This window comes from Chiloscyllium punctatum, chromosome 24 (genome assembly GCF_047496795.1).
Source record: "Chiloscyllium punctatum isolate Juve2018m chromosome 24, sChiPun1.3, whole genome shotgun sequence".
NCBI classification, from domain to species: Eukaryota; Metazoa; Chordata; class Chondrichthyes; order Orectolobiformes; family Hemiscylliidae; genus Chiloscyllium; species Chiloscyllium punctatum.
The window spans coordinates 60551777-60567029 of NC_092762.1; positions in this window are offsets into that span (position 1 = coordinate 60551777).

The following is a 15253-nucleotide window of genomic DNA, read 5'->3' on the forward strand; positions in this document are numbered from 1 at the left end:
ATGCAAGTTTATCCCTGAATTCCTCAATGCATGTTTATCCTGAATTCCCCAGTGCAAGTTTGTCCCCAATTCCTCAGAGTAGAAAAATGTGGTTTTGGAAAAATGCAGCAGGCCAGGCAGCATCCGAGATGCAGGAGAATCGACGTATTTTGGGCATAAGCCCTTCTTCAGGACAAATGTGCACTGGGGAATTCAGGATGAATGTGCACTGGGAAATTCAGGATGAATGTGCACTGGGGAATTCAGGATGAATGTGCACTGGAAAATTCAGGATAAACTAGCACTGGGGAATTGAGGATAAACGTGCACTGGGGAATTCAGGGATCACCTTGCACTGGGGTTGTCGGGATTAAATTTGCATTGGGGAATTCAGGACAAACTTGCAGTGGAGAATTCTGGATAAACAGGCACAGTGTACGTTTATCCAGAATTCTCCACTGAATTCCTGAATTCTCCTGAATTCCTCAATGCATGCTTACCCTGAATTCCCTAGTGCAAGTTTATCCCTGACTTCCTCAGTGCAAGTTTATCCCTGACTTCCTCAGTGCAAGTTCATCCCTGAATTCCCCAGTGCAAGTTTTAAATTAGATTCAATTACTTACAGTGTGGAAACAGGCCCTTCGTCCCAACAAGTCCACACCGCCCCGCCAAAAGTTAACCCACCCAGATCCATTCCCCTACATTTACACCTTCATCTAACACTACGGGCAATTTAGTATGGCCAATTCACCTAACCTGCATATTTTTGGACTGTGGGAGGAAACTGAAGCACCTGGAGGAAACCCACACAGACACGGGGAGAATGTGCAAACTCCACACAGAGAGTCACCTGAGGCGAGAATTGAACCCGGGTCTCTGGCGCTGTGAGGCAGCAGTGCTAACCACTGCGCCACCTTGCTGCCCACTATCCCTGAATTCCCCAGTGTACGTTTGTCCTGAATTCCCAGTGCAAGTTTATCTCTGAATTCCCCAGTGCAAGTTTATCCTGAATTCCCCAGTGCAAGTTTATCCTGAATTCCTCAGTGCAAGTTTATCCCTGAATTCCCCAGTGCAAGTTTATCCTGAATCCTTCAGTGCAAGTTTATTCCTGAATTCCCCAGTGCACATTTGTGCTGAATTCCCCAGTGCAAGTTTATCCTGGATTCTCTAGTGCATGTTTGTGCTGAATCCTTCAGTGCAAGTTTATCCTGAATTCCCCAGTGCAAGTTTGTCCGGAATTCCCAAGTGCAAGTTTGTCCTGAAATCCCCAGTGCAAGTTTATCCCTGAATTCCCCAGTGCACATTTATCCTGAACTCCCCAGTGCAAGTTTCTCGCTGAATTCCTCAGTGCAAGTTTATCCTGAATTCCCCAGTTCACATTTATCCCTGAATTCCCCAGTGCAAGTTTGTCCTGAAATCCCCAGTGCAAGTTTATCCCTGAATTCCCCAGTGCAAGTTTGTCCTGGATTCCCCAGTGCAAGTTTATCCCTGAATTTCCCAGTGCAAGTTTATCCCTGAATTCCCCAGTGCAAGTTTGTCCTGGAATACCCAGTGCAAGTTTATCCCTGAATTCCCCAGTGCAAGTTTGTCCTGGATTCCCTAGTTCAGGTTTGTGCAGAATTCCCCAGTGTAAGTTGGTCCCTGAATTCCCCAGTGCAAGTTTATTCTGAATTCCCCAGTACAAGTTTATCCCTGAATTCCCCAGTGCAAGTTTATCCTGAATTCCCCAGTGCAAGTTTATCCCTGAATTCCCCAATGCAAGTTTATCCCTGAATTCCTCAATGCATGTTTATCCTGAATTCCCCAGTGCAAGTTTGTCCTCAATTCCTCAGAGTAGAAAAATGTGGTGTTGGAAAAATACAGCAGGCCAGGCAGCATCTGAGGACCAGGAGAATTGACGTTTTGGGCATAATCTCTTCTTCAGGATAAATGTGCACTAGGGAATTCCGGATAAACTAGCACTGGGGAATTAAGGATAAACGTGCACTGGCGAATTCATAACAAACTTGCAGTGGGGAATTCAGGAAAAACTTGCACTGGGGTTGTCAGGGATAAACTTGCACTGGGGAATTCAGGGATCAACTTGCACTGGGGAATTCAGGACAAACTTGCAGTTGAGAATTCTGGAAAAATTTGCACTGGGGAATTCATCCCTGAATTCCCCAGTGCAAGTCTGTAGCTGACTTCCCCAGTTAAAGTTTATACCTGAACTTCCCAGTGCAAGTTTATCCCTGAATTCCCAAGTGTAAGTTTGTTCTGAATTCCCCAGTTCAAGTTTTTCCTGAATTCCCCAATGCAAGTTTCTCCTGAATTCCTCAGTGCAGGTTTGTCCTGCATTCCCCAATGCAAGTTTGTCCTGAATTCCCCAGTGCAATTTTGTCCCTGAATTCCCCAATGCAAGTTTGTCCTGAATTCCCCAGTGCAATTTTGTCCCTGAATTCCCAAATGCAAGTTTATCCCTGAATTCCTCAATGCATGCTTATCCTGAATTCCCCAATGCAAGTTTATCCCTGAATTCCCCAGTACAAATTTGTGCTGAATTCCCCAGTGCAAGTTTCTCCCAGAATTCCCCAGTGCAAATTCGTGCTGAATTCCCCAGTGCAAGTTTATCCTGGATTCTCCAGTGCTTGTTTGTGCTGAATCCTTTAGTACAAACTTATCCTGAATTCCCCAGTGAAAGTTTATCCCTGAATTCCCCAGTGCAAATTTATACTGAATTCCCTAGTGCAAGTTTATCCCTGAATTCCCCAGTGCAAGTTTGTTCTGAATTCCCCAGTGCAAGTTTATCCCTGAATTCCCTGGTTCAAGTTTATCCCTGAATTCCCCAGTGCAAGTTTGTCCTGATTTCCCGAATGCAAGTTTGTCCTGAATTCCCCAGTGAAAATTTAACCCTGAATTCCCCAGTGCAAATTTATACTGAATTCCCTAGTGTAAGTTTATCCCTGAATTCCCCAGTGCAAATTTGTCCTGAATTCCCCAGTGCAAATTTGTACTGAATTCCCCGGTTCAAGTTTATCGCTGAATTCCCCAATGCAAGTTGCGCTGAATTCCCCAGTACTAGTTTATCCCTGAATTCACCAGTGCAAATTTATCACTGAATTCCACAGTGAAAGTTTGTCTTGAATTCCCTAGTGCAAGTTTGTCCTGAATTCCCCAGCTCAAGTTTGTTCTCAATTCCTCTGTGCAGGTTTAGCCCTGAATTCCCCAGTGCAAGTTTATGCTGAATTCCTCAGTGCAAGTTTATCCTGAATTCCCCAGTGCAAGATTATCCCTGAATTCCCCAATGCAAGCTTGTCCTGAATTCCCCAATGCAAATTTTTCCCTCAATTCCCCAGTGCAAGTTTGTCCTGAATTCCCCAATTAAAATTTTTCCCCTAAATTCCCCAGTCCAAGTTGTTCCAGAATTCCCTAGTTCACGTTTATCCCTGAATTCCCCAGTGCACATATATCCTGAATTCCCCAGTGCAAATTTATCCTGAATTCCCCAGTTCATGTTTATCCCTGAATTCCCCAGTGCAAGTTCATTCAGAATTCTCCAGGGTACATTTATCCTGAATTCCCCAGTGCACATTTATCCTGAGTTCCCCAGTTCACGTTCATCCCTGAATTCCCCAATGCAGGTTTACCCCTGAATTCCCCAATGCAAGTTTACCCCTGAATTCCCCAGTGCAAATTTGTTCTGAATTCACCAGTGCACATTTATCCTGAAAAAGGGCTTATGCCCAAAATGTCGATTCTCCTGCTCCTCGGATGCTGCCTGGCCTGCTGTGTTTTTTCAGAACAACAATTTTCAACTCTGGGGAATTCAGGGATAAACCTGCACTGGGGAATTCAGGATAAGCATGCATTGAGGAATTCAGGGATAAACTTGCATTGGGGAATTCAGGGACAAAATTGCACAGGGGAATTCAGGATAAATGTGCACTGGGAAATTCAGGGATAAACTTGCACTGGGAAATTCACGGATAAATGTGCACTGGGGAATTCAGGGATAAACTTGCACTGGGGAATTCAGTACAAACTTGCACTTGGGAATTCAGGACAAACTTGCACAGGAGAATTCAGGGATAAACTTGCATTGGGGAATTCAGGATAAACGTGCATTGTGGAATTCAGGACAAACTTGCACTGGGGGATTCAGGAATAAACTTGCACTGGGGAATTCTGGATGAATTTGCATTGGGGAATTCAGGGATGAACTTGCACTGGGGAGTTCAGGATAAACGTGCACTGGGGAATTTAGTGCTAAAGCTGCATTGGGGAATTGAGGACAAATTTGCACTGGAGAATTCAGGGATAAACTTGCATTGTGGAATTCAGGACAAACTTGCACTGGGGAATTCAGGGATAAGCTTGCATTGGGGAATTCAGGATAAACGTGCATTGTGGAATTCAGGACAAACTTGCACTGGGGGATTCAGGAATAAACTTGCACTGGGGAATTCTGGATGAATTTGCATTGGGGAATTCAGGGATGAACTTGCACTGGGGAGTTCAGGATAAACGTGCACTGGGGAATTTAGTGCTAAAGCTGCATTGGGGAATTGAGGACAAATTTGCACTGGAGAATTCAGGGATAAACTTGCATTGGGGAATTATGGATAAACATGCACTGGGAAACCAGGATAAACTTGCACTGGGGTGTTCAGGATTAAAGTGCACTGTGGAATTCAGGGATAAACTTGCACTGGGGAGTTCAGGATAAATGTGCATTGGGGAATACAGCACAAACTTGCACTGGGGAATTCAGGACAAACGTGCTCTAGGGAATTGAGGACAAATTTGCACTGGGGAATTCAGGATAAACTTGCACTGCGGAATTCAGAGATGAATTCCCCAGTGCAAGTTTATCCTGAATTCTCCACTGCAAGTTTGTCCTGAATTCCCCAGTGCAAGTATATCCCTGACATCCCCAGTTAAAGTTTATACCTGAACTTCCCAGTGCAAGTTTTTCCCTCAATTCCCCAGTGTAAATTTGTCCTGAGTTCCCAGTGCAAGTTTATCCAGAATTCCCCAGTGCAAGTTTGTTCTGAATTCCCTAGTGCAAGTTTATCCCAGAATTCCCCAGTGCAAGTTTGTCCTGAATTCCCCAGTGCAAGTTAATCCCTGAATTCCCAGTGCACATTTATCGGTGAATTTCCCAGTGCAAGTTTGTCCTGAATTCCACAATGCAAGTTTATCCTAGTTTCCCCAGTGTAAGTTTGTCCTGAATTCCCAGTGCAGGTTTATCCTGAATTCCCCAGAGCAAGTTTGTTCTGAATTCCCTCGTGCAGGTTTATCCTGAATTCCCCAGAGCAAGTTTGTTCTGAATTCCCTAGTATATCCCAGAATTCCCCAGTGCAAGTTTATCCCTGAATTCCCCAATGCAGGTTTCTTCTGAATTCCCCAGTGCAAGTTTGTTCTGAATTCCCCAGTGCAAGTTTATCCTTGAATTCCCCAGTGCAAGCTTGTCCTGAATTCCCCAGTTCATGTTTGTCCTGAATTCCCCAATGCAAGTTTGTCCTGAATTCCCCAGTGCAAGTTTGTCCTGAATTCCCCAGTTCATGTTTGTCCTGAATTCCCCAGTGCAAGTTTATCCCTGAATTCCTCAGTGCAAGTTTGTCCTGAATTCCTCAGTGCAAGTTTGTCCTGAATTCCCCAATGCATGTTTGTCCTGAATTCCCCAGTGCAAGTTAATCCCTAATTCCCCAGTGCAAGTTTATCCCTGAATTCCTCAATGCAAGTTTGTCCTGAATTCCCCAGTGCAATTTTTCCCTGAATTCCCCAATGCAAGTTTATCCCTGAATTCCTCAATGCATGTTTATCCTGAATTCCCCAGTGCAAGTTTGTCCCCAATTCCTCAGAGTAGAAAAATGTGGTTTTGGAAAAATGCAGCAGGCCAGGCAGCATCCGAGATGCAGGAGAATCGACGTATTTTGGGCATAAGCCCTTCTTCAGGACAAATGTGCACTGGGGAATTCAGGATGAATGTGCACTGGGAAATTCAGGATGAATGTGCACTGGGGAATTCAGGATGAATGTGCACTGGAAAATTCAGGATAAACTAGCACTGGGGAATTGAGGATAAACGTGCACTGGGGAATTCAGGGATCACCTTGCACTGGGGTTGTCGGGATTAAATTTGCATTGGGGAATTCAGGACAAACTTGCAGTGGAGAATTCTGGATAAACATGCACAGTGTACGTTTATCCAGAATTCTCCACTGAATTCCTGAATTCTCCTGAATTCCTCAATGCATGCTTACCCTGAATTCCCCAGTGCAAGTTTATCCCTGACTTCCTCAGTGCAAGTTTATCCCTGACTTCCTCAGTGCAAGTTCATCCCTGAATTCCCCAGTGCAAGTTTTAAATTAGATTCAATTACTTACAGTGTGGAAACAGGCCCTTCGTCCCAACAAGTCCACACCGCCCCGCCAAACGTTAACCCACCCAGATCCATTCCCCTACATTTACACCTTCATCTAATACTACGGGCAATTTAGTATGGCCAATTCACCTAACCTGCATATTTTTGGACTGTGGGAGGAAACCGAAGCACCTGGAGGAAACCCACGCAGACACGGGGAGAATGTGCAAACTCCACACAGAGAGTCACCTGAGGCGAGAATTGAACCCGGGTCTCTGGCGCTGTGAGGCAGCAGTGCTAACCACTGCGCCACCTTGCTGCCCACTATCCCTGAATTCCCCAGTGTACGTTTGTCCTGAATTCCCAGTGCAAGTTTATCTCTGAATTCCCCAGTGCAAGTTTATCCTGAATTCCCCAGTGCAAGTTTATCCTGAATTCCTCAGTGCAAGTTTATCCCTGAATTCCCCAGTGCAAGTTTATCCTGAATCCTTCAGTGCAAGTTTATTCCTGAATTCCCCAGTGCACATTTGTGCTGAATTCCCCAGTGCAAGTTTATCCTGGATTCTCTAGTGCATGTTTGTGCTGAATCCTTCAGTGCAAGTTTATCCTGAATTCCCCAGTGCAAGTTTGTCCGGAATTCCCAAGTGCAAGTTTGTCCTGAAATCCCCAGTGCAAGTTTATCCCTGAATTCCCCAGTGCACATTTATCCTGAACTCCCCAGTGCAAGTTTCTCGCTGAATTCCTCAGTGCAAGTTTATCCTGAATTCCCCAGTTCACATTTATCCCTGAATTCCCCAGTGCAAGTTTGTCCTGAAATCCCCAGTGCAAGTTTATCCCTGAATTCCCCAGTGCAAGTTTGTCCTGGATTCCCCAGTGCAAGTTTATCCCTGAATTTCCCAGTGCAAGTTTATCCCTGAATTCCCCAGTGCAAGTTTGTCCTGGAATACCCAGTGCAAGTTTATCCCTGAATTCCCCAGTGCAAGTTTGTCCTGGATTCCCTAGTTCAGGTTTGTGCAGAATTCCCCAGTGTAAGTTGGTCCCTGAATTCCCCAGTGCAAGTTTATTCTGAATTCCCCAGTACAAGTTTATCCCTGAATTCCCCAGTGCAAGTTTATCCTGAATTCCCCAGTGCAAGTTTATCCCTGAATTCCCCAATGCAAGTTTATCCCTGAATTCCTCAATGCATGTTTATCCTGAATTCCCCAGTGCAAGTTTGTCCTCAATTCCTCAGAGTAGAAAAATGTGGTGTTGGAAAAATACAGCAGGCCAGGCAGCATCTGAGGACCAGGAGAATTGACGTTTTGGGCATAATCTCTTCTTCAGGATAAATGTGCACTGGGGAATTCCGGATAAACTAGCACTGGGGAATTAAGGATAAACGTGCACTGGCGAATTCATAACAAACTTGCAGTGGGGAATTCAGGAAAAACTTGCACTGGGGTTGTCAGGGATAAACTTGCACTGGGGAATTCAGGGATCAACTTGCACTGGGGAATTCAGGACAAACTTGCAGTTGAGAATTCTGGAAAAATTTGCACTGGGGAATTCATCCCTGAATTCCCCAGTGCAAGTCTGTCCCTGACTTCCCCAGTTAAAGTTTATACCTGAACTTCCCAGTGCAAGTTTATCCCTGAATTCCCAAGTGTAAGTTTGTTCTGAATTCCCCAGTTCAAGTTTTTCCTGAATTCCCCAATGCAAGTTTCTCCTGAATTCCTCAGTGCAGGTTTGTCCTGAATTCCCCAATGCAAGTTTCTCCTGAATTCCTCAGTGCAAGTTTATCCCTTAATTCCTCAATGTAAGTTTGTCCTGAATTCCCCAGTGCAATTTTGTCCCTGAATTCCCCAATGCAAGTTTGTCCTGAATTCCCCAGTGCAATTTTGTCCCTGAATTCCCAAATGCAAGTTTATCCCTGAATTCCTCAATGCATGCTTACCTGAATTCCCCAATGCAAGTTTATCCCTGAATTCCCCAGTACAAATTTGTGCTGAATTCCCTAGTGCAAGTTTCTACCAGAATTCCCCAGTGCAAATTCGTGCTGAATTCCCCAGTGCAAGTTAATCCTGGATTCTCCAGTGCTTGTTTGTGCTGAATCCTTCAGTACAAACTTATCCTGAATTCCCCAGTGAAAATTCAACCCTGAATTCCCCAGTGCAAGTTTATTCTGAATTCCCCAGTACAAGTTTATCCCTGAATTCCCCAGTACAAGTTTATCCCTCAATTCCCCAGTGCAAGTTTATCCTGAATTCCCCAATGCAAGTTTATCCCTGAATTCCCCAATGCAAGTTTATCCCTGAATTCCCCAGTGCAAGTTTATCCCTGAATTCCTCAATGCATGTTTATCCTGAATTCCCCAGTGCAAGTTTGTCCTCAATTCCTCAGAGTAGAAAAATGTGGTGTTGGAAAAATACAGCAGGCCAGGCAGCATCTGAGGACCAGGAGAATTGACGTTTTGGGCATAATCTCTTCTTCAGGATAAATGTGCACTGGGGAATTCCGGATAAACTAGCACTGGGGAATTAAGGATAAACGTGCACTGGCGAATTCATAACAAACTTGCAGTGGGGAATTCAGGAAAAACTTGCACTGGGGTTGTCAGGGATAAACTTGCACTGGGGAATTCAGGGATCAACTTGCACTGGGGAATTCAGGACAAACTTGCAGTTGAGAATTCTGGAAAAATTTGCACTGGGGAATTCATCCCTGAATTCCCCAGTGCAAGTCTGTCCCTGACTTCCCCAGTTAAAGTTTATACCTGAACTTCCCAGTGCAAGTTTATCCCTGAATTCCCAAGTGTAAATTTGTTCTGAATTCCCCAGTTCAAGTTTTTCCTGAATTCCCCAATGCAAGTTTCTCCTGAATTCCTCAGTGCAGGTTTGTCCTGAATTCCCCAATGCAAGTTTCTCCTGAATTCCTCAGTGCAAGTTTATCCCTTAATTCCTCAATGTAAGTTTGTCCTGAATTCCCCAGTGCAATTTTGTCCCTGAATTCCCCAATGCAAGTTTGTCCTGAATTCCCCAGTGCAATTTTGTCCCTGAATTCCCAAATGCAAGTTTATCCCTGAATTCCTCAATGCATGCTTACCTGAATTCCCCAATGCAAGTTTATCCCTGAATTCCCCAGTACAAATTTGTGCTGAATTCCCCAGTGCAAGTTTCTACCAGAATTCCCCAGTGCAAATTCGTGCTGAATTCCCCAGTGCAAGTTTATCCTGGATTCTCCAGTGCTTGTTTGTGCTTCATCCTTCAGTACAAACTTATCCTGAATTCCCCAGTGAAAATTTAACCCTGAATTCCCCAGTGCAAATTTATACTGAATTCCCTAGTGCAAGTTTATCCCTGAATTCCCCAGTGCAAATTTGTCCTGAATTCCCCAGTGCAAATTTGTACTGAATTCCCTGGTTCAAGTTTATCGCTGAATTCTCCAGTGCAAATTTGTCCTGAATTTCCCAGTGCAAGTTTATCCCTGAATTCCCCAGTGCAAGTTTGTTCTGAATTCCCCAGTGCAAGTTTATCCCTGAATTCCCCAGTGCAAGTTTATCCTGAATTCCCCAGTGCAAGTTTGTCCTGAATTCCCGAATGCAAGTTTGTGCTGGGTTCCTCAGTGTTAAGTTTGTCCTGAATTCCCCAGTGCAAATTTATACTGAATTCCCTAGTGCAAGTTTATCCCTGAATTCCCCAGTGCAAATTTGTCCTGAATTCCCCAGTGCAAATTTGTACTGAATTCCCCGGTTCAAGTTTATCGCTGAATTCCCCAGTGCAAATTTGTCCTGAATTTCCCAGTGCAAGTTTATCCCTGAATTCCCCAGTGCATTTTTGTTCTGAATTCCCCAGTTCAAGTTTATCCCTGAATTCCCCAGCGCAAGTTTATCCTGAATTCCCCAATGCAAGTTTCTCCTGAATTCCTCAGTGCAAGTTTACCCTTGAATTCCCCAGTTCATGTTTGTTCTGAATTCCCCAGTGCAAATTTATCCCTGAATTCCCCAGTGCAAGTTTGTCCTGAATTCCCCAATGCAAGTTTATCCTGAATCCCCCAGTGCAAGTTTGTCCTGAATTCCCGAATGCAAGTTTGTGCTGGGTTCCTCAGTGTTAAGTTTGTCCTGAATTCCCCAGTGTTAAGTTTATCCTGAATTCCCCAGTTTTAAGTTTGTCCCGAATTCCCCAGTGCAAGTTTGTCCTGAATTCCTCAGTGTTAAGTTTGTCCTGAATTCCCTAGTGCAAGTTTGTGCTGAATTCCTCAGTGTTAAGTTTGTCCTGAATTCCCCAGTGTTAAGTTTGTGCTGGGTTCCTCAGTGTTAAGTTTGTCCTGTATTCCCCAGTGCAAGTTTGTGCTGGGTTCCTCAGTGTTAAGTTTGTCCTGAATTCCCCAGTGTTAAGTTTGTGCTGGGTTCCTCAGTGTTAAGTTTGTGCTGGGTTCCCCAGTGTTAAGTTTGTCCTGAATTTCCCAGTGTTAAGTTTCTGCTGGTGTCTTTGCTACCAATCTACCGTCCCCGGTTTTTTGGAGCTCGGGTCAGCTGATGACATCAAGGTGCTTCCAGGGTCAGGTTTCAGCAATACAGAGGGACCCTGAATGTCATTGAGAGATCCAACCACCTGACTGTCCTCATCATCTGGTTAGAATTTACCTTGTCGTTCGTGGAAACCTCCAGACCTCACAAAGTGATAGGCTGGGGACGAAAATCCAGTTCAAGGATCAGCTTTGAAAGGGATCCGCTCTCTGCTTACACTGGTGGAGACCAATTTTGAGGCCTGAAGTTTGTGCCTAATGAGCTGGATGACGCTCGACATATTTCTCAGGCCTAGTTCTTCATTGTTGTGAGGAGCTCAACATCATGTGGATGACCAGTTTAGTGAAGGTTATAATTGCCTTGATAACAATCTCAAGCACAGCCCAAAACCAACCCCCAGCCTACATTCCATTGACTCTCACGGCAAAGAGCAAGCTGTTCCACTTTCTGTATGCATTCCATGGTTAGTCTGCCCAGTCAGTGCTGAACCCTGAACTGTTGTTGATATGTTTCTTGATCATGCTTGCTTAGGTCTAACTGACAGTGCTGGGAATGAACGGGTCGGTGTGTTGAAAGCGTACCTGTAGCCTAATGTTTTCAAGGCTGGCCTGGCCCTGGTCTAACGATAATGGGGAGGGTCAGTAACAAGAAGATGAAAAGCAGGATTGTATCTTTCAAAGGAGAGCAGCTCTTTTCCGAGCGTTGAGAGTGCAGTCACATTACAAACCAATTAGATTCCTGAGCAGAGGAATTTCAACCCCCTCCCCACCCCTCACCCTTTCCTTCTGCCCCCATCCCCCACAGGTTTCAAACAGGAACAGCTCTGCAATCTAACGAGGGGGCAGGCGACTGCCATTCCAAGTGTACTTAGGAGTCACCAATTAGATTGGCGACGTAGGCTTGCAGAGACTGTGCGGAGAGGAATGGTTGCTGCTTCACAGCCTCTCATCCAGAAAGCAAACATTGAACATAAATCAGGAGCAAAAGCCCAGCTGTTTAGGAAAAGCTGACGTCACATTTCAGACAGCACTACTGGGGCTTTGATGTGTTGGGTTTTGTGGGACCCACTGATGACTGACGCTCTCAGGCTCATAATTAGCAAGCAGCCAAAGGAGTCTCCTGCCCGGTAAGGCAGAGAGGTCTGAGTTTGTACAATCTCAGCAACAGGAGGACTGCAGGAGACAGCAGGTCAGCAGCAGCTCTGTTTGCCTGTCTGACCCTGAGGCTGGCTAGCAAATCTGCTTTTTAATTTTGTGTTGCGGGGGAGATTAAGTGAATTATAGGACTATTTACTTTGATGGCTCACTCATGAAAACAGGTACTGTGTGTATCACAGGACAGAATCTAAAGCATCTGCTCCATGCCCTCAGGATTGTCTGAAGAAAAAATAAATAATCTAAATGTGCATTAAAGCTTTCAAATCTGGGTAATAAATCAAGAGCCCTAATTTAAAGTGACATTATGGTTTTTGCTGACCCGTATATGTTGGTAAAACTGTTCCAACAACTTATTTTCACATTATGAAACTCCAAAAATATAAACCTGCATGTTTCGATGTTCTGAACCTTATTGCTCAATTTTAACTTGCTTTGGTCTCTCTTAAGAAAACTGCCAAGAAGGTTTAGAAAATATTGACAGCTCTTTAATTTAATAACTTCCCATATATGGTATTATAGTCATAAGTAAAAGAGAGTCATAGGGCGTCAGGTACCAGTCATCTCAGGCTTCTGAAGCAGACAGCAGAGGCTAAGTGAGGACAGCCCCTCAGTGTAACAGGCCCGAAAGTTCAGACAAGGCCCTGACTGTCTATGCAACAGAATGATTAAGATCCCAGGGTGCTCATCATAAAGAGCTGGTATCCTGCCTTTAAAATTCCCACAAGAAGTACTCAAAGAGTATCCTGGTTTCCCGAAGACCCTGATCTAAATGAGATGTGGTACCTCACTGGAGGACTGTGGTTATGAGCTTTCAAATAAACAGTGACAGTACTGTACCAAGAGGGCTTTAGGAAACCTCAAGTATGCTGAATAGGCCCAATGTGAAACAGAGTGGAATAAATGACGGCACCAGACTACAGTCATCCGCCCTTCGCTGCTTTTACGACACAGCAGGTAGTTTATTGTGGGCAAGAAGGTGCTGTCTCAGTCATCATGAATCAGGAAATCTAATAGGAGGCAACTTCACTCAGTTCACCCCAGCTCTTGCTAGAAAAACATTCCAGAGAACAAGCTGTGGGGACTGAGCCACTAATACTTTAACCCTCTGTAACTCACTCACACAACCCTGCTCGGAGTAGCGTGTACAATTACAGGCATCCTGCTGTCTGCAGAATTGAACAGAGTCCAAAGGCAAACAACAGTTTAATGCTTGTCTCTTGAAATTACACTGTGGAACATTAGTGTAAGAATGCTTTAATATTCTGTTGAAATTTCCCCTGTTCACTACCTTAATGGAGGATGTAATCAGTTCAATCTCAATGGTTAATGCTTGTTACGAGACCAACATAAAATTGCAGACAAATGTACCAAGTGTTCTCCAGCTAAAATTCCACAGCACAGTTTCAAGGTTCCACTTTATAAAGAGGGTCTTGCAGATCCAAAATTGTTTTATGAAGAGCAGGTGTTCCAGGTTCATAAAATGTTGAAAAGAATGCGTGAGATAGTTTGATTGAAGCAGAACTATGAGCAAGAAACGGTTTAAGGGAAAAATGAGAAGATTTGAATTGAAATGGAGATCGAAGAGTTATGTTTCCTCATTGCGTGTCCCCAGTTTCAATCACGCCACCAGTGGCGGCTAGGCCTTCCACTGCCTTGGCCCTAAAATTTGAAATTGCAACCAGCTTTAACGCTTTCTCGTCCAGTGCGGTGCACTTTAAACCCTATCCCAGTGTCCATGCTATTGATCCCTGTCCTACCAGGTCTTTGTGAGACTTGGCATCAAATTTTGTTTGATAATGTTACTATGAATCATTTTTGGATGTTTTACTACAATGCAAGTGTTGTATAATGTCATGTTATTATTAGCAATTGCTGAATTAGCACAATTAAGCCAGGGTTACTATTACGTTGAAAAAAAGCTGGATAAAATATGATTAAAATAGGACAGAAAACTGAGAGTCTGTAGCCAGATGTAACTTAATTCTGTACCAAAGTGAAGGTACAATCAGAGTGGGGACCAGGCAGGAGGTTACTGTGGAAATTGACCAGACAGTGCTCATTTTGGTAACATATATGGTAGTGACCACAAGTTTGAGATCCTCACAGAGAGAGGGCATGTGTGTCAGGGAGCAGAATGAAGGGGCATTAAGAAAAATTAAGACATTAAAAAGGAGCGATTCAAAAGAAATGATGAATGGGATGACAACAGTTTATAGATCTGAATGGTTTTGTATTTCTATTTGTATCTGAAATTACAAACAGATGCTTCTTGCTGATTTCTCTGGCCGTGATCAAGATAATTTTGGGATGTCAGAGTTTCCAGTCAAATGAAGATTCTTGCTGAAATCTTTTGCCTTCAGGTTTTATCTTCAGCACAGTGTATCTGAGCTGTTGTTCTAATTTATTTCCCACTACAGGCTCCCACTTAACACCTCAGCAGTGCACAGCATATTGTGGCTCTTACATGAGGGTAAGATATGCACTCGTGAGCCTAATACCAATCTGCTGACTCATTTAAAGTCCTGAAACCATCTGAGTTCAGTTAAGTTTTATATCCTAATATTATGCACACTGGCAAAAGGAGAAAGGACATTTTGTTCCAGACATTTCCCAATCAAAGTCCTGAATCTCACTTTTTCTAATCATAATTCAATCTAGCTTTAATCAATTTGTTTGATTCCCGTTCTCCCCTTCCCCCACCCCAACACAACCTACTCCCTCTGATTTCCTGAAGCCACTCTGGCTGTAGTTCAATTCCACAGATACTAACTATCCCTAATACCTTAGCTAGTGACCGTCTCTCCCATGCGTGCCCCGAACAGTACTTGAAATTTGTAAGGCGACACAGAACTTAAATATTGCTGAAAAAACAGATATTGTGCTGAAGCTGTTTGCCTTGCATTCACCAAGACACATGTAAGAATGCTAAATTTTAAACAATCACAACAATTTATACAACAAGAGAAAAGCCATGCTAATTGACTGCAAGTCATCTGTGATTAGCCAAGACATTACCATAAATAAGACATCAGGCACTATAAGCTCCTGAAGTTCCCAGGTAATTCAAAATAGGTGCAGGGCTTGAATACAGTCCTTTCTTCTCCTCATTTGACATAACTTGCCCTTTCTGTTCTTTCTCTTCCCCCTCCCTTTTCTTTCTGCTTTTGCCGTATCCTCTCTGTCTCCAGTTTCTTTCTCATTCCTTCTTTATTCATTCTGTTAGGACACCCACCACCCCACCCACCGTCCCCCTTCCTTCTTGCCTCC